The sequence below is a fragment of the Protomyctophum bolini genome (genome assembly GCF_963924005.1).
Source record: "Protomyctophum bolini genome assembly, chromosome: 24".
Taxonomy (NCBI): Eukaryota; Metazoa; Chordata; class Actinopteri; order Myctophiformes; family Myctophidae; genus Protomyctophum; species Protomyctophum bolini.
In genome coordinates, this window is record NC_137885.1 from 25,486,408 (window position 1) to 25,507,091 (window position 20,684).

Here is a 20,684-nt window from a genome sequence, read left to right on the forward strand (position 1 = left end):
ATCTCGGATGCAGTCGAGAAAGGAATGGAGCTACTACTGGCAGTAGAAAAGGAGTGCAGGAAGATCGGCCTCAATGCCAAGAAAACAAAGGTAATGACAGTCAACACAGAGGACAAAACCATTGCCACTGCAGACGGGACGGTGCTCGAGCAAGTCGAGGACTTCAAGTACCTCGGGGCCTGGACTGCCTCAACTGAACAGGATCTGAAGGTTCGGAGAGCACTTGCCTGGAAAGCCTTGCACGGGATGAGGAGAGTGTGGAAATCAGACATGGAAGAAGACCTTAAGCGGCGGCTGTTCATAGCTACTGTGGAGTCAGTACTGCTGTATGGGGCCGAGACATGGACCCTCACAGTACAACAGGAAAAAGCCCTGGATGGAGTCTACACTAGAATGCTACGAATGGCACTAGGTGTCACATGGACAGATCGCATCAGAAATGTGGACCTCTATGGGGACCTACCACGCGTCACGGACAAAGTCAGAGAGAGAAGGATGAGGCTGGCAGGGCACTGCGTCAGGCACCCAGAACTTGAGGCAAGTAAATTCACCCTATGGGAGCAAAGCCAGGAGGGGAAAGAAGCGTACCACCTATGTAGACGTGCTGCGGCGCGACAGCTTGGCTGACAACACTGCAGAGCTCAAGAACCTGATGTTGGATAGGAATTTGTGGAGGGCAGCGATCCAGGAATCCCGAGTTGGTGTTGGCTAGACCTCACTCTCGCAGCTAGAAGAAGTAATACTCTTCAAAAAGCTTCCAGATCAATCATGTATAGTTGTATAGTATGTATAGTTGACATAGATACTCCACTGTTATGTTCTTAGTTTATACACGATTCATGATAACTACTTTTTTATATATGTTATGTATGACATGCTTTTGTTTTTTGCTTAATTGTAAGTCGCTCTGGATCAAGAGCGTCTGCTAAATGCCTAAATTGTAAATTGTAATTGTAAGACGTGCTGCGGCGCGACAGCTTGGCTGACAACACTGCAGAGCTCAAGAACCTGATGTTGGATAGGAATTTGTGGAGGGCAGCGATCCAGGAATCCCGAGTTGGTGTTGGCTAGACCTCACTCTCGCAGCAAGAAGTAATACTCTTCAAAAAGCTTCCAGATCAATCATGTATAGTTGTATAGTATAGTATGTATAGTATAATATATAATATATTATAGTATGTATAGTTGACATAGATACTCCACTGTTACGTTCTTAGTTTATACACGATTCATGATAACTACTTTTTTATATATGTGATGTATGACATGCTTTTGTTTTTTGCTTAATTGTAAGTCGCTCTGGATCAAGAGCGTCTGCTAAATGCGCTTCCTCCTCCTGCCCTCTTAGCATTGGGGCTATATGGACCAGAGCTAGGGCTACCCATTCCTCATCTATTTTTCCGATCATTCTTGATGCTAATTTCGACCGTTTGAAAAATAATTGCATCTCATATATTTATAGGTAAATTAATGTGAATTAATATGGCGTGTAAACGTACTGTAATGCCATTGTTGGCTTTATGTGAGCCTGAGGTCGGACTAGTTTGTAGCCTACAAAATCTTCACAGGAGGTCCTTGACACGGTCTGAGAACCACTAGCCATGACGCCCGTGTAGCCGTGTTTCATTGCTAGAGAACCACGTGCCTTAAATTAATTGTATTAAGTTATTCAAATGATTTACCTTGGTCGTTCTCAACATTTATATTTTACAACTTTTAAATGAGAGTGGCCTACACGAATGGAACCAAAGCAAATGGACTAATACTAAAACTCCTGACAGCGTGCCGGCCCGTGGCAATTTGCTTAATTTTGCCAAAATCGTGCATCTAACAAGCTTTTAAAGAACCAGCTTTGGGCCTTCCGTTCCAGAGATTTGCTAAAACGCCTCTTCAGCCATGAAAATAACTGTATTTTATTGTTTTGGGCAGGTTTTGAGAACTATAGGTCCATTTCCTGCTCCATTCGGTCCATTTCCTGCTTCTGACGGCTCCTTCCTGCTCCTGGCGGCTCTTTCCTGCTCCCTGTGGCTCCATTTGGTCTGTTTCCTGCTCCTGGTGGCTCCTTTCCACTCTTCTAAGGTGAGTGAACTATTGCCACACGTGCTGTTTTGAGCTGTGTGGGGGCGTTGCAACTAAAATGAATATCAAATATCTAAATACTGAATCAAGCAACTGTAAAACTCACTGGGGCATTCATATAAGCCTGAGTAGACGTATCGTCTACTCAATGACCATAAAACAAAAGGGAAATATCCCTTTTTAACTTTAAAGACTAATTCATTTAGACAGGTTAATATACAGGTGCTATATGGAACCAGAAGTAGCCGTAGGCCTTTATATCCATCAGCTGATCAAACTCAGTTGAGTGTTTGCAGGTGTTACTGTTAGTTTAGCTCAGTTACCTTTTTCACATCAATGTCCATTTATTTATTGGGCATTTGAGTCACGGAGCACCATTTGATGACATTTAGCTCTGATTTAGCCTCTCAGACCCATTTGAGCCACGGACCACCATTTGATGACATTTAGACTCTCATACCCAAAACTAGAGGATAAGAGTTTGGAACTCCCTCAAGGACCCCTGGGGGTCGTCCGGGGAGTTATAGAAGCATTGTTGTTTTGTGTGATGTGATATGAAGCTTTTATTTAGCCTAATACTGGAGTATTTTACTTTTCTGGTGCAAATTTGGAATATATATTCTTTCCGTGCGAACGTTTTTAACTCAAATCTTTGCTGGTCCCTGGTCCCTGCAACAACATAGTTTCTGATGGGGGTCCACGGCCAAATACAGATAATTCTGGGGGTCCTTGACGTGAAAAAGGTTGAACACCACTGACATAATAATAATAATAATAAAACTTTATTTGTATAGCACCTTTCATGACATGAAATGCAGCTCAAAGTGCTTTACAGAGCAATGGAGAAAAAAAAGAAAAGCAAGGCAACTACATTAAAAAACAAGCAGTAATGCAATACAGTGAGGACATGAATAACAAAAAATAAAAGATCAATTAAAAGCAATGTTGTAGAAGTGGGTCTTGAGCTGTGCTTTAAAAATGTCTACAGAGGCTGCCTAGGGGTGCAACGGTTTTCAACCGAAAACCGAACCGTTCGGTTCCACATACACGGTTCAATGCGCTCTAATGAACCGCGCTATTTCGGTTTGCATTAATTCATTTATTACAGCTGCGAAGAATGTATTTCTCGGTCACACACTGGCCTACTTAGAAGTCTAGCACTCTATCGGTCACACACCGTCCTACTAAGAAGTCTAGCACTCTTTCGGTCACAGAAGTGTAGCACTCTGTCGGCCCACCCCCTACACACACACACACACACAGAGAGAGAGACGGCATGATGAGGAGAATCCAGCACTCGTCTTTAAACGTCGTTCTTGGAATAATTATTGATCGTCATACACAGAGACACACACAGCGGAGTAACCTCGCGCCAACAGGCTTCTAAGCACGGTCGTTGTAAGTTTGTTCAGATCTGATTCTGCATCTGCACTCGCTGTTTGAGTGCTAATTAAGAGGGAGAGTGAGAGCATAAACAACCCGCAGCAGGACATTCATTCCGTCAGAAAAGTACCAACAAAATACTCCCATGTCCAATCCATGACTGTAGATAGAAGCCCTTCTTCTAATAATATAAGCATAATATCCTCAAATCCTCATGTAGACTTATTGTAAACTTTTGTAGGCTATTTTTCTGAGACACGACGCATTCACTGTGAATGACTCCCCTCCCAGGAGGCACTCTCCTCTCCTCTTTCCTGCATGTGCTTAATGCCCCGTGTGAGCGCATAGGTGCATTTATTTCCCCTTGAAAATAATGATAAGGCACATTAAAATAGCAATATAAGGTATTTTTCCCCCTTTAGGCAGAAATGCCTAATAAAATAATATATGCTAAAAAAAGAGAAGAAAAGAAAATGCTATAAATAAACTTTTTTGAGTGGTGCAAGCCACTGCCTGGCTGGCTGGCTGGGTATGAGCATGAAAACAGCGTGGTTGTTTTTCACCACCTGTGCACAACCTAACACACACGCACATTATTAACTGTATATATGATGATTTCGTGTGTGCCAGTACAGTGACACTAGTACAGTACAGTACAGTACAGTAGAGGGTACAGTAGGGCGCGTTCCTGGGGATCACTTCACAAGGGGGTATTTTTTTTTACTGTACCGAAACCGAACCGAAACCATGGCCCCCATACCGAGGTTCGAACCGAACCGTGGTCTAACTGAACCGTTGCACCCCTAAGGCTGCCTGACGAAGGTACAGTGGGAGCTTGTTCCATGCCGTCGGCCTGTAGAAGCAAAAAGCTGCTTCCCCGTATTTTTTTGTTGCCATTTTTAGGCAAAGCGAGCAGGCCACCAGTGGAAGACCTTAGTGGGCGGTTTGGGACATATTTAGGCAGGCAGTCATGTAGGTAGGAAGGTGCGAGACCATTGAGAGCTTTATACACAAGTAAAAAAATTTTAAAATCAATCCTAAAAACAACCGGAAGTCAGTGCAGTGTAGACAAAACTGGAGTTATATGTTCTCTCATCTTAGTTCTAGTTAAACTCTGGCTGCTGCATTTTGGACAAGTTGTAATCTGTCAGTTGTTTTCTTAGGCAGTCCTTCTTGCATCGTCCAAAGACAAATAGACTCTGATTCGTGCAATATTTCTAAGGTGAAAAAAGGCAATCTTGGTGACATGATTAATGTGTGAATTAAAATTCAATTCAGAATCAATAATGACCCCCAGGTTCTTTACTGTACTGTTACTTTCTACAGTCAGGTTGCCAAGTCTGCTAATAGGATTTAGAAGGCATTCGTAGAATCGTCCTCTGGCCTCCGTATCGCTCTGTCCTCACTGCTTGTGTCACAAGGCGTGATGCACTGACGCCCGTATATGGTGACAGAGCCACAGGTTTTGCAGGTTTTCATAGTAATCTACGGTTGCAATTACTATGCAGAATGTCCCATTTCACACAACATTATCAAATGTATAAATTGTATACAAATATTTTTGAAAATGGCAGATCTACAAACTCACAATGTGTCGCATCGCATGCTTGTAGATCAGCAATTTTCAAATGGCCGAAGTGTATATAGGGCTTAATGTGGTTGATGTGTGTTTTGTAGTAATGATCTAAAACTATGGGTCTCAAACCAGTGGTCCGGGGACCACCAGTGGTCCTTGAGGGGTTCCAGGTGGTCCCCAGCTAAATGATGAGTTTGTAACCAAATGGACCCTTATTAGATCTTTAACTCTTGAGAGCGTAAAATGATACGAATATAATTTTACGCTCTCAAGAGTTAAAGCGCAAATAACATGCATTTTAAAACTGCTTTTAATATTTAATAATCATATTGTCTATGTCCTTCAAAGTTATTTCTAATGGTTTGAGCCTCAATCACCACTCTGATATAACCAGCCTTGTCAATTATTTCTGGACTTTGAAAGCAGTTTTAGCTGCAGTACCACAATGTCCTGAGGTGGAGAGGGTGCTGATATGCAGATTATTTAATATTTGAGTCATTATAATACTCATGCTAGATAAAACCAGGCTTGTTTCCATTCCATGCCAGCTTGGAAAATCAACAATGGTGGACATTGTAAACAAAGTGGAAATGCAAATTTGCAACTAAAGACTGAGAAAAGGAGGAATTATACAAAGTAGGGTGACATTGATGACATCACGATGAGGCCAAAATCAGTCGAGCTGTTTCTGAGAGCAATTTCCATTAAACACCCATATGACATGAAGGCCTGATTGTTCAAAATTGGTTATTTGTGGGGATAGAAAACACACATGGGAGCCCCAAAAACACAAAAGAAATTGAAAAAGTTGAATTTTATGTTATAGGTCCTTTAAATTATTGTTAAACATCTGCATTACTTAATTTACCAGAAGTCCACACAATTAGAGAATGTAGAAGAATTGTTTTTTTGATCAATGTCTGCCTGTTATCTCCTAATGGTACAGCAAAATCTTATCGAACGACATAAAAATATGCTTTAGTTTTGGTTCTGAGAGGCTAAATGTCATCAAATGGTGGTTCCGTGGCTCAAATGCCCAATAAATAAATAATGAGCCTTGATATGAAGAGGGTTGAAAACCACTGATCTAAATGTACAAACTAACATACAGTAATGAAAGGTTTCAAATTAATGTAGGGGAGTAAAAGTAGAATATTTGCCCCTGAGATGTAGTGGTGAAAGTGAAGTAAAAGTACTGGAAATTGAAATACTCAAGTAAAAAAAAAAAGAAACATTCACTGTTGTACTTATGTTTTTATATATATATATATATATAAATAAACTGTCCAACAGTTTGTGTAACTATTGTGCCAGAATGGTATACCCCTGCTTTAAAGGAGTAATGCCACGTCTTTCTGGACGGCGAAGCTATGCCCAATTTTGGTCCGAAATCAATTCAAACATTTTTTGTTAGGTTTTTTTTTTCAGTTCCCATTGATGATGAATGGTGAATTTACGTCATGTGTGTCTGAGCAAATCGACACACGTTACGTCATGATGTACGATGATAATACACCCCTCACTTCACACGAGTGTGATTTTTATTTAATACAGCATTTGTCCCCACACGTCTCAATATTTGCCAATGACAGGAGAAATTAGGTCAAATTTACTTCAAATATGACGTAAATTAAACATCAAAACATTAATTGCCATTGACAATGAAGGGAAAATATGTATGTCATATGTAGACGAGCAAATCCGCTAACCAGTCAGATGTCGGTGGGAACACTAGGGACCACTAAGGGACCACCATTCTTGATGATGATGTACGATGATGATGAGCACCCCTCACTTCACACGGGTGTGATTTTTGAGTGGCGCAACCACTCCTATAGACAGCTATGTGTGTGGCTGTGTCCTTGTGTCCGAGCACGAAAATAGTATTATAGCGTTTGTTCACCAAGTGTCACTGTTGCACAGCCTGACACAGACACACACGGGCCATGGAGGAGGGCTTGTACAGTACAGTACAGTACAGTACAGTACAGTACAGTACAGTACACTTCAGACGGGTCTTTTTATAATATATATACTTTTTTGTTTGTTTTTAAAGGAGAATGATGCCTGGTGCTCTTGGAACCCTCCTCAGAACAGCGGGGGGGGAGAGTACAGATTTGGCTCCCTGCCTCTCCCCGGCCTGTGGACCCGGCAGACCGGTGAGTGTGTTGTTACAATGTTACAATCATGTTGTTACAATGTTATTGCAAGGTTACTACAATGTTGTTAGAATGTTAAAAACAGTTTTTGAGGGAATTTGAGTACTTCCGGTCATTCCTTTAAATTTTGAGGTAGTTGCACTTGAGTTTTTCCCCAATATTTTTGAGTGGTGCAACCACTCCTACAACCAGCAATGTCCGTGTACCTGTGCGTGTACCTGTGTAGTCATGAGCATGAGTGGTGTGCGCATGCGTGAAATTGGAACGACACGAGTATGTGACTTATTAATACCAGTAGGGGGCGCCAGAAACAGAGAGGGGTATGCTCTGCCTGCTAGAGAGAGAGAGAGAGAGGGGCACCGAGTGCCACGCTTCGAGCTTGTAGGTCTGCTATTTTTCAATAGCTATGAAACCAATACTTTTGTAATTTTGCTGAAGTACATTTTAAATTCTGGACTGGCACAGAAACAGTATTTCTATACAGCACTATTGATACTTTTACTTAAACAACTTTAGATTTTTTTCAACCAAGGTTCATGTTTTAGGTTATTAGAGAAAGTAAAAGATGAGTGTACATTTTCTTTCGCTGCTTTGTTTCGTTTTAGTGATTTTTATCTATTTTTGACATGGGGGTGGGGGCATTCGAACATGGTGCTAAATAATGTTTTTTTTTTTTTTTTTTTTTTTACAAAATCTTATAGCGATTTATTTCATTTGTTATAGTCCTACTGTCAAAAATAGCTAAAATCGTTCAAACGAAACAAAGCAGCAAATGAAAATAAACCAATAAACACTCATCTTTTACTTTCTCTAAAACATGAACATTGGTTGAAGAAACCTTCAAGTCAGAAATGAGAGTACTTATCCCAACACTGCTTATCAATACTTTTTAATAGTATTCATCATTGCTGTTAGAATATTTTTTGTAGCTACAGCATTGCAGTGGCAAAGGCAATACCTTGTACTGCGAGCTGTTGTGAGCTTGTAGATCAGCTATTTTCAAAATCTTTGCCTTTCTGATGTAATTACCAATTTGGCTAATGTTTGATCATTTTTGGGGTTGCTTTAAACGCAGCAATCTTAGTTTATTTTTATTTGTCATTTCAGAGATTTTTTTTTTTTTTAGAAATGTAGTGAATGTAGCAATTAGGGCGGAGCTATGCCCGATTGTGGTCCCAAATCCTACTATAAATGTGCCACGTCTCTGCGTGCGTGCTGTTGTAATGCACGTAACTCAAGGACAACCGCAGTTTGCCCCACCAACTTCAAACTTGACACACGCGTTCCACACCCCCACAGGGAGTGCAGTGCCCGGCCTTGAGTCGGTGGCATACACCGTTGTCCAGAAACACCACAAAAGGCTCTGGTCATGCTCTGCCAGTGGACCTAATGAGCCCAAGTCCCTCAACTGTGCAATTTCCAGTCTCTGCCTCAGCCAATTGATTGCCACGGCAACCCCACACCTGTTAATTGATTACTTAACCACTAGTCCACTTGTCACAGTCAGTTTGCACTCTTCAGGCACAGACAGACAGATGCAGAGACCTCCATATAGTATGGTCACAAAAGGGACCCGTTAAAACGGGTGCTATGACAAGTTGAAGGGTATTATTAGGTTCCCTAGTTGCATCGTTCTCAAGTAGGCCGATGGGCACGTACATGTGTAGTCATTTCTAACATTTGTTTTTAACACCTTTTTTTTTTAGGAAAATTATGCCTGCTGCCCTTGATGTCTGGAATGCTCCTTGGGAACGCCAGGGGTAGGGTCGATGGTCTCCCTGCCAGGACAGTGACCTCAGAACGCCGGGGGTAGGGCCGAGACTCAAGGGTCTCCCCAGCCGGTCAACGATAGTGGGCGCGCTATGTTGTCTGGAATCCCCAAATGTATCGCTCAAGCTGGTACATTGAGGTACATTAGGCCCATCACAAGTATTAATACATTATTTAAATTACAATAAAAATACATAAATAGTGAAAGTATCAGATCTACGAGATCAAAACGGGTTTGAGCTCCTAGATCTGCTACTTCCACTACGTTTCAACATGGGAACGAGTATGACTATTATGACTATCATCCCAAAAGTATTGCGATTATCACAAATACTTATTATGTAGTAATTGTGATGGGCCTAAGGGTGTGTGTGTGTGGTACAGTATGTGGTATGTGTGTTGAATCTGTTTTTAATTGGTTGGCCAAATGTTTTCCGTATCTTGTTGTTTCCTTCCCACCAGGTTGGCCAACCAACTGTTTGTGTTTGATTAACCCCCTTTAGTGTGAAGCTATATATTAAGTGACTTGAAGAACTATTCTAGACCTAACATCATCCCAGTGCCTAAAGCTGGAGACCTCTCAAAAGCAGACAACTACCGAGGTATCAGACTGACACGTACCACCACAAAGGTCCGTCCATCCATCTTCAACAGCTTCTCCGTAGTCGGGTCGTGGGGGAAAACTGCTCCACCAGAGAGCTCCAGACCTCCCTCTCCAAAGCAACATTAGTAACTTAATTCTGGGGGATCCCGAGGCGTTTTCGGAAGATTTTGGAGATATAATTCTGACATCTCATCGTTGGGCTTCCCAGGGGTCTCTTTCCAGCGGGATGTCCGAGGACCTCCCTAGGGAGATGATTGAGAGGAATCCACCTAAGCTGGCTCCATCATGCCTCGTGACACGCTCCATATATGGCCGTCTCCATAATATGAAGATCACGACACTGTCCTCAACAAACCCTGGATAGCCATATATTGAGAAGACTGGATCATCACCTATATCTGCATATATGGAGCCGCTAGCAACTCTTATCTGTCCATTCAAACTAGACGGTCCCACCCCAAAGTTATCAGTGCAGCTGATTTCAACAGGCTTGAAAATTTCAGCGGTGATCAACTTCATTGACTTCCAAAAGGCTTTCGATACCATCCACCAGGGGAAACTCATGAGTATTCTACGTGCCTACGGAGTTCCAGAAAAGTTGGTCCAGATGATAGTCAAGCTACAGCCAGACTCGAGCCAAGGTCCAAACCTGTGACTGACACCAAAACATTTGAGATTCTAGCAGGCGTCCTACAGGGTGACACTCTTGCCCCCTTCCTGTTCGTTGTAGTGATGGATCATGCACTGAGACTTGCAATCAATGGCAGAGAGGAGGCTCTGGGGTTCCCGAGGAAGTCAAGGTGAGTACACCCCATCATGGTCACTGACCTAGACTTTCAAACCCTGTACACTCAAGATGTGCTCCATATATGAACAGACCTCATCAAACCCTGTACACAAGACGTGCTCCATATATGGCCAGACTTCATCAAACCCTATACACTCAAGACGTGCTCCATATATGGCCAGACCTCATCAAACCCTGTACACTCAAGACGTGCTCCATATATGGCCAGTACAGAATTAATTCCAGATGTTCATCTGACCCACCCATGCCAAAGCGCCAGTGCTCGCCCAGCAGTCTGCCGGGGCGAGGTCGCTTCTAGCCCTCAGGGCGTCTTACTGTATTATGCTTGACTGTAATACTCTTCTGTAATATGTCCTGGGCATGACGTTAAACTGTTCCGTTCGAGAGGACCGGCGACCCTCGAATGTAAACAGCCATGAAAGGAAACTATGGATCATTACACCCGAAACACAAATCCTATACTTCCAGGGGCGGGAGTCCCCAGGAACATAACAGTGCCAGGTACCAAAGCGCGTCTGCCAGACAGACCGGATGATGCAGCGCCCCTAAACCCACCTGGGCGGGGCGTAGCTAACGGGTGCAGGGCACCTGATGCTATACTAAGATGCAAGCGGCCCCTCAGACTCTCCACATTCAATATCCGGACTCTTGCAGCACCCACGAGCAGTAAGCAGGAAGGAGAACGTGGGCTGAAGACTGAGGAGCTAGCACTGAACCTTTGGGAGCAGCACGTTGACATATGCGGCCTACAAGAGCACAGGCAGGTGCACAAGGACGACATAACAAACGAGATTAACCTCCAGACAATTGGAATGGGGTATGCCCTATACACAGGGTCAGCATGGCGGAATGCAGCCCAGGCAGCGAAATGGTGGTGTTGGAATCCTCATAGGAAGGGAGGCACAGAAGGTACTGATCGGTGTTCAACGCATATCAGAAAGCTTACTCCCCGACTGAAGATGCCAGCATGGAAAGTAAGGAACAGTTCTACCACAAGCTCAAGCATGCAATTGAAAGAGTCAAGCTACACAACTTCCTGGCCATCCTAGGGGACTTTCTCAGACCAGGAGATGCGCTGTTCACCTACAACGAACAGACAAATGACAATGGAAAACGCTTGTTAGAGATTATGGAAGAGCACCAACTTCTGGCCACCAACACAATGTTCCAAATGAAGAGGGGGAAGTTGTGGACATGGATGTCACCACACAACACGGCACATCAGATTGACTACATCCTCACTCGTAGAAAATGGAGCTCACTCTACACAGACCACAGGGTCGTAACAGCAACAGTTAGACTGAGCCTGAGGGCCCCAAGGAAGGAGGGAAGGAGGAAGGTGAAATATGAATGGAGTCAACTGGCAACGGACCTTCTGCTACAGGAACGCTACGCAGTAGAAATCAAGAACAGGTTCCAAGTACTGCAGGAGGAGGAGAACATATCAGCGCGCTACCAACGTTTTGTTGAAGCAAACAATGCAGCAGCTGAGACATGTCTCCAGCAAGCCCCCAAAGCAAGGAGGAAAGACAGATGTCTTGACCCCAGAATCATCAAAGCCAGGGAGGAGCTGAGAGCAGCACACAGGGACTTTGTCGCTGATCGAAAACTAGAGGGTCTGAAGGAGGAATACAGGCGGAGGAAGGAGGAGCTCTACCAAGTCTATGAAACACTGGAACAACAGGAGCTAAACCAGAAGATCAAGGAGATCGAGGATGCTCATGTTAACCAGAAGCATGGCATGGGCTGGAAGCTCATCAATGACATCTCTGGCTGAAACTCCTCTCAGACTACCAAGATCCGGGGAGAAAATGCAGAGGAACGGGTTGAAGCATGGTACCAGCACTTCAAAACACTCCTAGGTAACCCACCTGCAACTGAGGATGAGGATGTTCTGATGGCCCCTGTCTTCCATGACCTTCCCGTTCCAGATGGACCATTCACCATGGATGAGTACCAGAAGGCCAAGGCTACGATCAAGTGGGGCAAGAGCTGTGGGGAGGATGGATTGACACCAGAGGTTCTGAAATACGTGCCTATAGACGAGGTGGTGCTAGATTTCATCAACAAAGCACACATGTCTGGAGAGAAGCCGGAGATATGGCGCACAATGAACATCGTTCCAGTACCAAAGTCAGGTGACCTCACTAAAAGGCTCAACACAAGCCAATCAATGCCCCTAGAGATCCATCACAAAGCTTCCCTCAGGGCGCCCAGCAAGCCAGCTAGCCAGCAAGCCCGTCCAGTCAGCCAACACAGCCAGCCAGCTCCGCCAGTCAGCCAGTGTAGAAAGTCAGGCTGCCAAGCCAGAGCATATCAGCCCTTGCAGTCAGCCATTGCAGCCATACCAGTCTTGCTCAGTCAGCTCAGCCAGGCCTCACTCGAGGCCTGGCTCTCTGTCTGCCTGGCCCGGTCTGCCCCACCCTGCCTTGCAGCAATAGAACCAGCCGGGCTGACAAGCCAGCCAGCTCAGAATGCTAGCTCAGCAACAAGCCCAGACTGGCCAGCTGCGCTAGCTTGCTGAGCTCTTATTCTGAGCTGGCTGGCTTGCCACTCCGGCTTGTTCTGTTGCTGCAAGGCAGGGCGGGTCAGACCGGGCCAGGCAGGCAGAGAGCCAGGCCTCGAGAGAGGCCTGGCTGAGCTGACTGAGCAAGGCTGGTATGGCTGCAATGGTTGACTGCAAGGGCTGATGTGCGCTGGCTTGGCAGCCTGACTTTCTACACTGGCTGACTGGCGGAGCTGGCTGGCTGTGTTGGCTGACTGGGCGGGCTTGCTGGCTAGCTGGCTTGCTGGGCGCCCTGAGGGAAGCTTTGTGATGGATCTCTAGGGGCATTGATTGGCTTGTGTTGAGCCTTTTAGTGAGGTACTAAGAAGCCCCGGCGCTCCGGCGTCGAGGAAACTTCCCGCAAGCTGTGGTAGTTCCGGGTGGATGTGGGGGCCCTCAAGGGTCTCTGGCGCGGCTGGTCCGCGTCGGGGACCTTGCTTGAGACGGGCGAGTCTGATGTAACGTTCCCGTGTGGGACGCTAGCGCAGGCACGTCCACGAGATGTTCCCAGTCCTAGCGGGGGCGACCGTGGGTGTTTCCGCGCGGATTCCCCCAGGTCGTGGAGCGACCTCGCTGATGGTAGCAGATGTCCCGTTGACTTTGGTACTGGAACGATGTTCATTGTGCGCCATATCTCCGGCTGCTCTCCAGACATGTGTGCTTTGTTGATGAAATCTAGCACCACCTCGTCTATGGGCACGTATTTCAGAACCTCTGGTGTCAATCCATCCTCCCCACAGCTCTTGCCCAACTTGATCGTAGCCTTGGCCTTCTGGTACTAATCCATGGTGAATGGTCCATCTGGAAAACGAAGGTAATGACAGTCAACACAGAGGACAAAACCATTGCCACTGCAGACGGGACGGTGCTCGAGCAAGTCGAGGACTTCAAGTACCTCGGGGCCTGGACTGCCTCAACTGAACAGGATCTGAAGGTTCGGAGAGCACTTGCCTGGAAAGCCTTGCACGGGATGAGGAGAGTGTGGAAATCAGACATGGGAGAAGACCTTAAGCGGCGGCTGTTCATAGCTACTGTGGAGTCAGTACTGCTGTATGGGGCCGAGACATGGACCCTCACAGTACAACAGGAAAAAGCCCTGGATGGAGTCTACACTAGAATGCTACGAATGGCACTAGGTGTCACATGGACGGATCGCATCAGAAATGTGGACCTCTATGGGGACCTACCACGCGTCAAGGACAAAGTCAGAGAGAGAAGGATGAGGCTGGCAGGGCACTGCGTCAGGCACCCAGAACTTGAGGCAAGTAAATTCACCCTATGGGAGCAAAGCCAGGAGGGGAAAGAAGCGTACCACCTATGTAGACGTGCTGCGGCGCGACAGCTTGGCTGACAACACTGCAGAGCTCAAAAACCTGATGTTGGATAGGAATTTGTGGAGGGCAGCGATCCAGGAATCCCGAGTTCTTGTTGGCTAGACCTCACTCTCGCAGCAAGAAGAAGTAATACTCTCCAAAAAGCTTCCAGATCAATCATGTATAGTTGTATAGTATGTATAGTTGACATAGATACTCCACTGTTACGTTCTTAGTTTATACACGATTCATGATAACTACTTTTTTATATATGTGATGTATGACATGCTTTTGTTTTTTGCTTAATTGTAAGTCGCTCTGGATCAAGAGCGTCTGCTAAATGCCTAAATTGTAAATTGTAATTGTAAGACGTGCTGCGGCGCGACAGCTTGGCTGACAACACTGCAGAGCTCAAGAACCTGATGTTGGATAGGAATTTGTGGAGGGCAGCGATCCAGGAATCACGAGTTGGTGTTGGCTAGACCTCACTCTCGCAGCAAGAAGAAGTAATACTCTTCAAAAAGCTTCCAGATCAATCATGTATAGTTGTATAGTATAGTATAATATAGTATAGTATGTATTGTTGGCATAGATACTCCACTGTTACGTTCTTAGTTTATACACGATTCATGATGACTACTTTTTTATGTATGTGATGTATGACATGCTTTTGTTTTTTGCTTAATTGTAAGTGGCTCTGGATCAAGAGCGTCTGCTAAATGCCTAAATTGTAATTGTAAGACGTGCTGCGGCGCGACAGCTTGGCTGACAACACTGCAGAGCTCAAGAACCTGATGTTGGATAGGAATTTGTGGAGGGCAGCGATCCAGGAATCCCGAGTTGGTGTTGGCTAGACCTCACTCTCGCAGCAAGAAGAAGTAATACTCTTCAAAAAGCTTCCAGATCAATCATGTATAGTTGTATCATGCCTCGTGACACGCTCCATATATGGCCGTCTCCATAATATGAAGATCACGACACTGTCCTCAACAAACCCTGGATAGCCATATATTGAGAAGACTGGATCATCACCTATATCTGCATATATGGAGCCGCTAGCAACTCTTATCTGTCCATTCAAACTAGACGGTCCCACCCCAAAGTTATCAGTGCAGCAGACGACATCGCCCTAATCTCGGATGCAGTCGAGAAAGGAATGGAGCTACTACTGGCAGTAGAAAAGGAGTGCAGGAAGATCGGCCTCAAGCTCAATGCCAAGAAAACAAAGGTAATGACAGTCAACACAGAGGACAAAACCATTGCCACTGCAGACGGGACGGTGCTCGAGCAAGTCGAGGACTTCAAGTACCTCGGGGCCTGGACTGCCTCAACTGAACAGGATCTGAAGGTTCGGAGAGCACTTGCCTGGAAAGCCTTGCACGGGATGAGGAGAGTGTGGAAATCAGACATGGGAGAAGACCTTAAGCGGCGGCTGTTCATAGCTACTGTGGAGTCAGTACTGCTGTATGGGGCCGAGACATGGACCCTCACAGTACAACAGGAAAAAGCCCTGGATGGAGTCTACACTAGAATGCTACGAATGGCACTAGGTGTCACATGGACGGATCGCATCAGAAATGTGGACCTCTATGGGGACCTACCACGCGTCACGGACAAAGTCAGAGAGAGAAGGATGAGGCTGGCAGGGCACTGCGTCAGGCACCCAGAACTTGAGGCAAGTAAATTCACCCTATGGGAGCAAAGCCAGAAGCGTACCACCTATGTAGATGTGCTGCGGCGCGACAGCTTGGCTGACAACACTGCAGAGCTCAAGAACCTGATGTTGGATAGGAATTTGTGGAGGGCAGCGATCCAGGAATCCCGAGTTGGTGTTGGCTAGACCTCACTCTCGCAGCAAGAAGAAGTAATACTCTTCAAAAAGCTTCCAGATCAATCATGTATAGTTGTATAGTATGTATAGTTGACATAGATACTCCACTGTTACGTTCTTAGTTTATACACGATTCATGATAACTACTTTTTTATATATGTGATGTATGACATGCTTTTGTTTTTTGCTTAATTGTAAGTCGCTCTGGATCAAGAGCGTCTGCTAAATGCCTAAATTGTAAATTGTAATTGTAAGACGTGCTGCGGCGCGACAGCTTGGCTGACAACACTGCAGAGCTCAAGAACCTGATGTTGGATAGGAATTTGTGGAGGGCAGCGATCCAGGAATCCCGAGTTGGTGTTGGCTAGACCTCGCTCTCGCAGCAAGAAGAAGTAATACTCTTCAAAAAGCTTCCAGATCAATCATGTATAGTTGTATAGTATAGTATGTATAGTATAATATATAATATAGTATAGTATGTATTGTTGGCATAGATACTCCACTGTTACGTTATTTTAGGATAAATCTAAATGACTCTGCACAATAGTTTGAGAGTCAATATCTCATATCATGAGCTTGCCTCCTGGTCTTTGTAACAACTTGAATACAAATTACAAAAGATGTTGAGGACTGTACATGTGTTGATGCCTCCTAGTGGCACTCTGGTTGAATGTCTGTCAGCTTTCCAAGCTAATCAAAGTCTTAATGACCCTTTTGTTAACCACTTCAACCCCAGCATCCCTATTCCGTTCAGCAAAAATAGCAGAGCTACAAGCTCACACTGCAACGTGTTGTGAGCTTGTAGAGCTAATGGTTTCTTTTTTTCTCTCTCAGGATGGAGATCATAGACACAGCTGGAGCCTCTAGAGATGGAGATCTGCAGGTCTGTCCATGGATGGGAGGACGGAGGACGGAGATCTGGGTAGACGCTGGAGGACTTCGGACCTGGCCCTTCTCAGTGAGGAACTCAACGGTACGAACAAAAAAGCCAATAATCGTCCGTTGCCGATAATTGGTCGATCCCTATTAAACGTTACTGTAAGTGCATGTGTATGTTGTGACAGGACACGCACACACACAGCAAAGCTAATTTGGGCTGTGTCTTTCGTTCTTTGTTAGACTGGAGATCTCAGCCGATGCCCGAGATCCGAAGCTTTCCCTGGGTGTCTCCGCTGAGGACTTCTGGGTCGCTGGGAGGCTCGGACGGAGCTAGAAGGTTCGGTAGACGCCACTGGAACCTGTTTAGACCTGTCAGAATTTATAATGGCCGATTTAATTGTCGCTCAGGACAGGATAGAATATATATCTGGCTCTTGGTCACTCTAATCAATCTTTCTTTGTTAGGATGAAGATCGCGGTAGACGTCGCTGGAACGCGGCTGCTGGACAGGGAGTGCACACACATACACACACACACACACACACACACACACACACACACACACGCATACACACACACACACACACACACACACAGAAAGGCTAATTTGGTGTGTTTTTTTTTCTTTGTTAGAATGGAGTTATCGATAGACGATCTGATGTTCCCTGGACCTCTCCGTTCCAAAGCTCCCCCCCCCCCCCCCCCCCCCCGGGGCTTCCTCAGAGGACTCTGATGAGCTGTGAGTAGGAATAGTTCTTGCTTGTTTCTGAGGATGGATAACTGCTTTTGTACTGTTATGGTACGAAGAATGGCATCATTACAGTAATCCAAATGTTTTAAATATTTTAGTATAAATCTAAATGACTCTGCACAATAGTTTGAGAGTCAATATCTCATATCATGAGCGTGCCTCTTGGTCTTTGTAACAACTTGAATACAAATTACAAAAGATGTTGAGGACTGTACATGTGTTGATGCCTCCTAGTGGCACTCTGGTTGAATGTCTGTCAGCTTTCCAAGCTAATCAAAGTCTTAATGACCCTTTTGTTAACCACTTCAACCCCAGCATCCCTATTCCGTTCAGCAAAAATAGCAGATCTGCAAGCTCACACTGCAACGTGTTGTGAGCTTGTAGAGCTAATGGTTTCTTTCTTTCTCTCTCAGGATGGAGATCATAGACACAGCTGGAGGCTGGAGCCTCTAGAGATGGAGATCTGCAGGTCTGTCCATGGATGGGAGGACGGAGATCTGGGTAGACGCTGGAGGACTTCGGACCTGGGCCTTCTCAGTGAGGAACTCAACGGTACGAACCGCTTTAGGGTTAGGGCTTTTTTAGGCTTCGTAAAAAGCCAATAATCGTCCGTTGCCGATAATTGGTCGATCCCTATTAAACGTTACTGTAAGTGCATGTGTATGTTGTGACAGGACACGCGCACACACACAGCAAAGCTAATTTGGTGTGTGTCTTTCGTTCTTTGTTAGACTGGAGATCTCAGCCGATGCCCGAGATCCGAAGCTTTCCCTGGGTGTCTCCGCTGAGGACTTCTGGGTCGCTGGGAGGCTCGAACGGAGCTAGAAGGTTCGGTAGACGCCACTGGAACCTGTTTAGGCCTGTCAGAATTGAAGGTTTTATAATGGCCGATTTAATTGTCGCTCAAATAAATTACAAGTAACAATTTAATTGCGTCATACTAACATTCTAAATAAAACTTTGGCTTTTGTAGGCTTTGTAAACAAAAAGCTGCACATGGCATAATTCAATAACTTTATACACAAAAAAAAGAGAAGTAAATTACAAAGTGACACATTTAGAGCTTGTAGATCGGTTGCTTGCATTATTTCTTTAAAATGTTTGAAAATATATGAACATTTTCAACATGGAGACGATTATGACTAATCTCTAAAAAAGTATCTCAAATACTTGGCGATTAGGTAATTGTGACAGGCCTAAATCCTTCTAGTTGTGTTTTTTTTATATCATGTTCTGTAATCAGTTAGGGTTGACTATAGACTTTTTTTTAGGAACAAGATCATCATGCTGGTGAAGAGCACTTTTCTAGCCGATGGAGCAACTATTTCTGATCACCTTTGGAGTTACATCACAGCAAGGTAACTATACAACACACGCACACACACTATGATCATGACATGACATCAGCTTGTGACTGCAACTTGTTCCTGTTCGCAGATGACTCGGCACTGCTAGTCTCGGACAGGAACAAACTGCAGGTTGAAAAGGCCCTCAGCTCTGAACTCGGTAGAATCTGCACCTGACTCGCTGATAACAAACTATCTTTACACCTGGGAAAAACTGAATCCATTCTCTTTGGATCTAATAGTAATCTCAGCAAGGCAAATGGCTTCTTGGTTAGAGTTGGTGACAATGTTATCACACGTAAAGATGAAATTACCTACCTAGGTTCCATCCTGGAGGCTAATCTTTCCGGTGATAAAATGGCCACCAACGTAATCAAAAAAGTCAACCAAAGAACAAGATTCCTTTACAGGATCTCCTCACTGGTCAACAAAAACACCTTGAAGACCTTAACAGGAGCCCTCGTACAAGGTTTCTTTGACTATGCATGCACCTCAAAGGCCCTTAAAACTAGGCTCCAGACCTCCCAAAACAAACTGGTCAGGCTCCTACTTGGCCTCACCCCCCCGAACCTACCTCACTCCTGCCCACTTTGACAGGCTGGAATGGCTTAGGGTCGACGACAGAGTACAGCATCTTGCAATGGGTCTGGTCCACAAGATTCGATACACCACCAAGATACCCATGTACCTGTCTAGATACTTCCTTTATGTTAACGAAGTCCACACCCACAACACCAGAACCATGTACAACCCAGATTCGGCACAAACAAGGAACTAAATTATTTTCACTCCTATGCCACCAAAATGTGGAACGCCCTACCAACAGTCATTAAGACATGTGAATCCCTTGACTCCCTTTTTCCCCTCACTGTATAAGTTAATTTTCCCTTTTTACCTCCTTTATGATGAATTCCTGTTCTGTTCTTTGACTATATAGAAGTGTTTTATTTGTACGTCTCTAAATGTTTTGATGAATTGAACATGGTGGACCCTCTTGTAAACAAGTGTAATGCTTAATTGGGTCGTCCACTTACAGTTAACAGTCTTTGTATTGAGTTTGTGCTTGACATGTACTGTAATTCTGCAAACTGTTAATAAATATTTCAATCAATATTGTTTTATGAACAAAGTAGTAATGAGCATTTCTTTCTTTTCTTTAGGACGTTGCTGGTCTCCTGTGTGGCTCCATCTGGAGGTCACCAGGGTTCTGAGTCACTCAGATCCTGACTGGTAGTGGTGATATGTAGATGTGATCAATCAGGGCTCTTTGAAAATAATAAACAAATATAAATAACTAGATCATAATATAAATAAATGGATAAAACGAACGATAAAAAAATAGATTATAGTAAAATTAAAAGTAAATTAAAATAGTAAATTAAAATAGTAAATTAAAATAGTAAAATAAAAGTAAAATAAAATAGTAAATAAAATTAGTAATACATAAAATAAATATAATTAGTAATATAGACAATAATACATAAAATAAATTAAATTATCAATATAGTAATGCATAAAATTAGTAATAACAGTAATACTTGAAATAAATAAATGAATACAAAATAAACTTTATTATAACAGTCAGTAATACATGAAGTAAAATTAGTAATAACATAGTAATACATCAAATAAATACAATT

General features: G+C 44.3%; 1 long non-coding RNA gene across 1 annotated transcript; it reads left to right on the plus strand.

The window, feature by feature from the left end:
• Window positions 1–16,911: 16,911 nt before the first annotated feature.
• Window positions 16,912–17,527, plus strand: LOC308311630. The gene is made up of 3 exons (XR_013963693.1): window positions 16,912–17,041; window positions 17,188–17,284; window positions 17,413–17,527. It is a non-coding gene; the product is annotated as an uncharacterized lncRNA (long non-coding RNA).
• The last annotated feature ends 3,157 nt before the right edge of the window (window positions 17,528–20,684 follow it).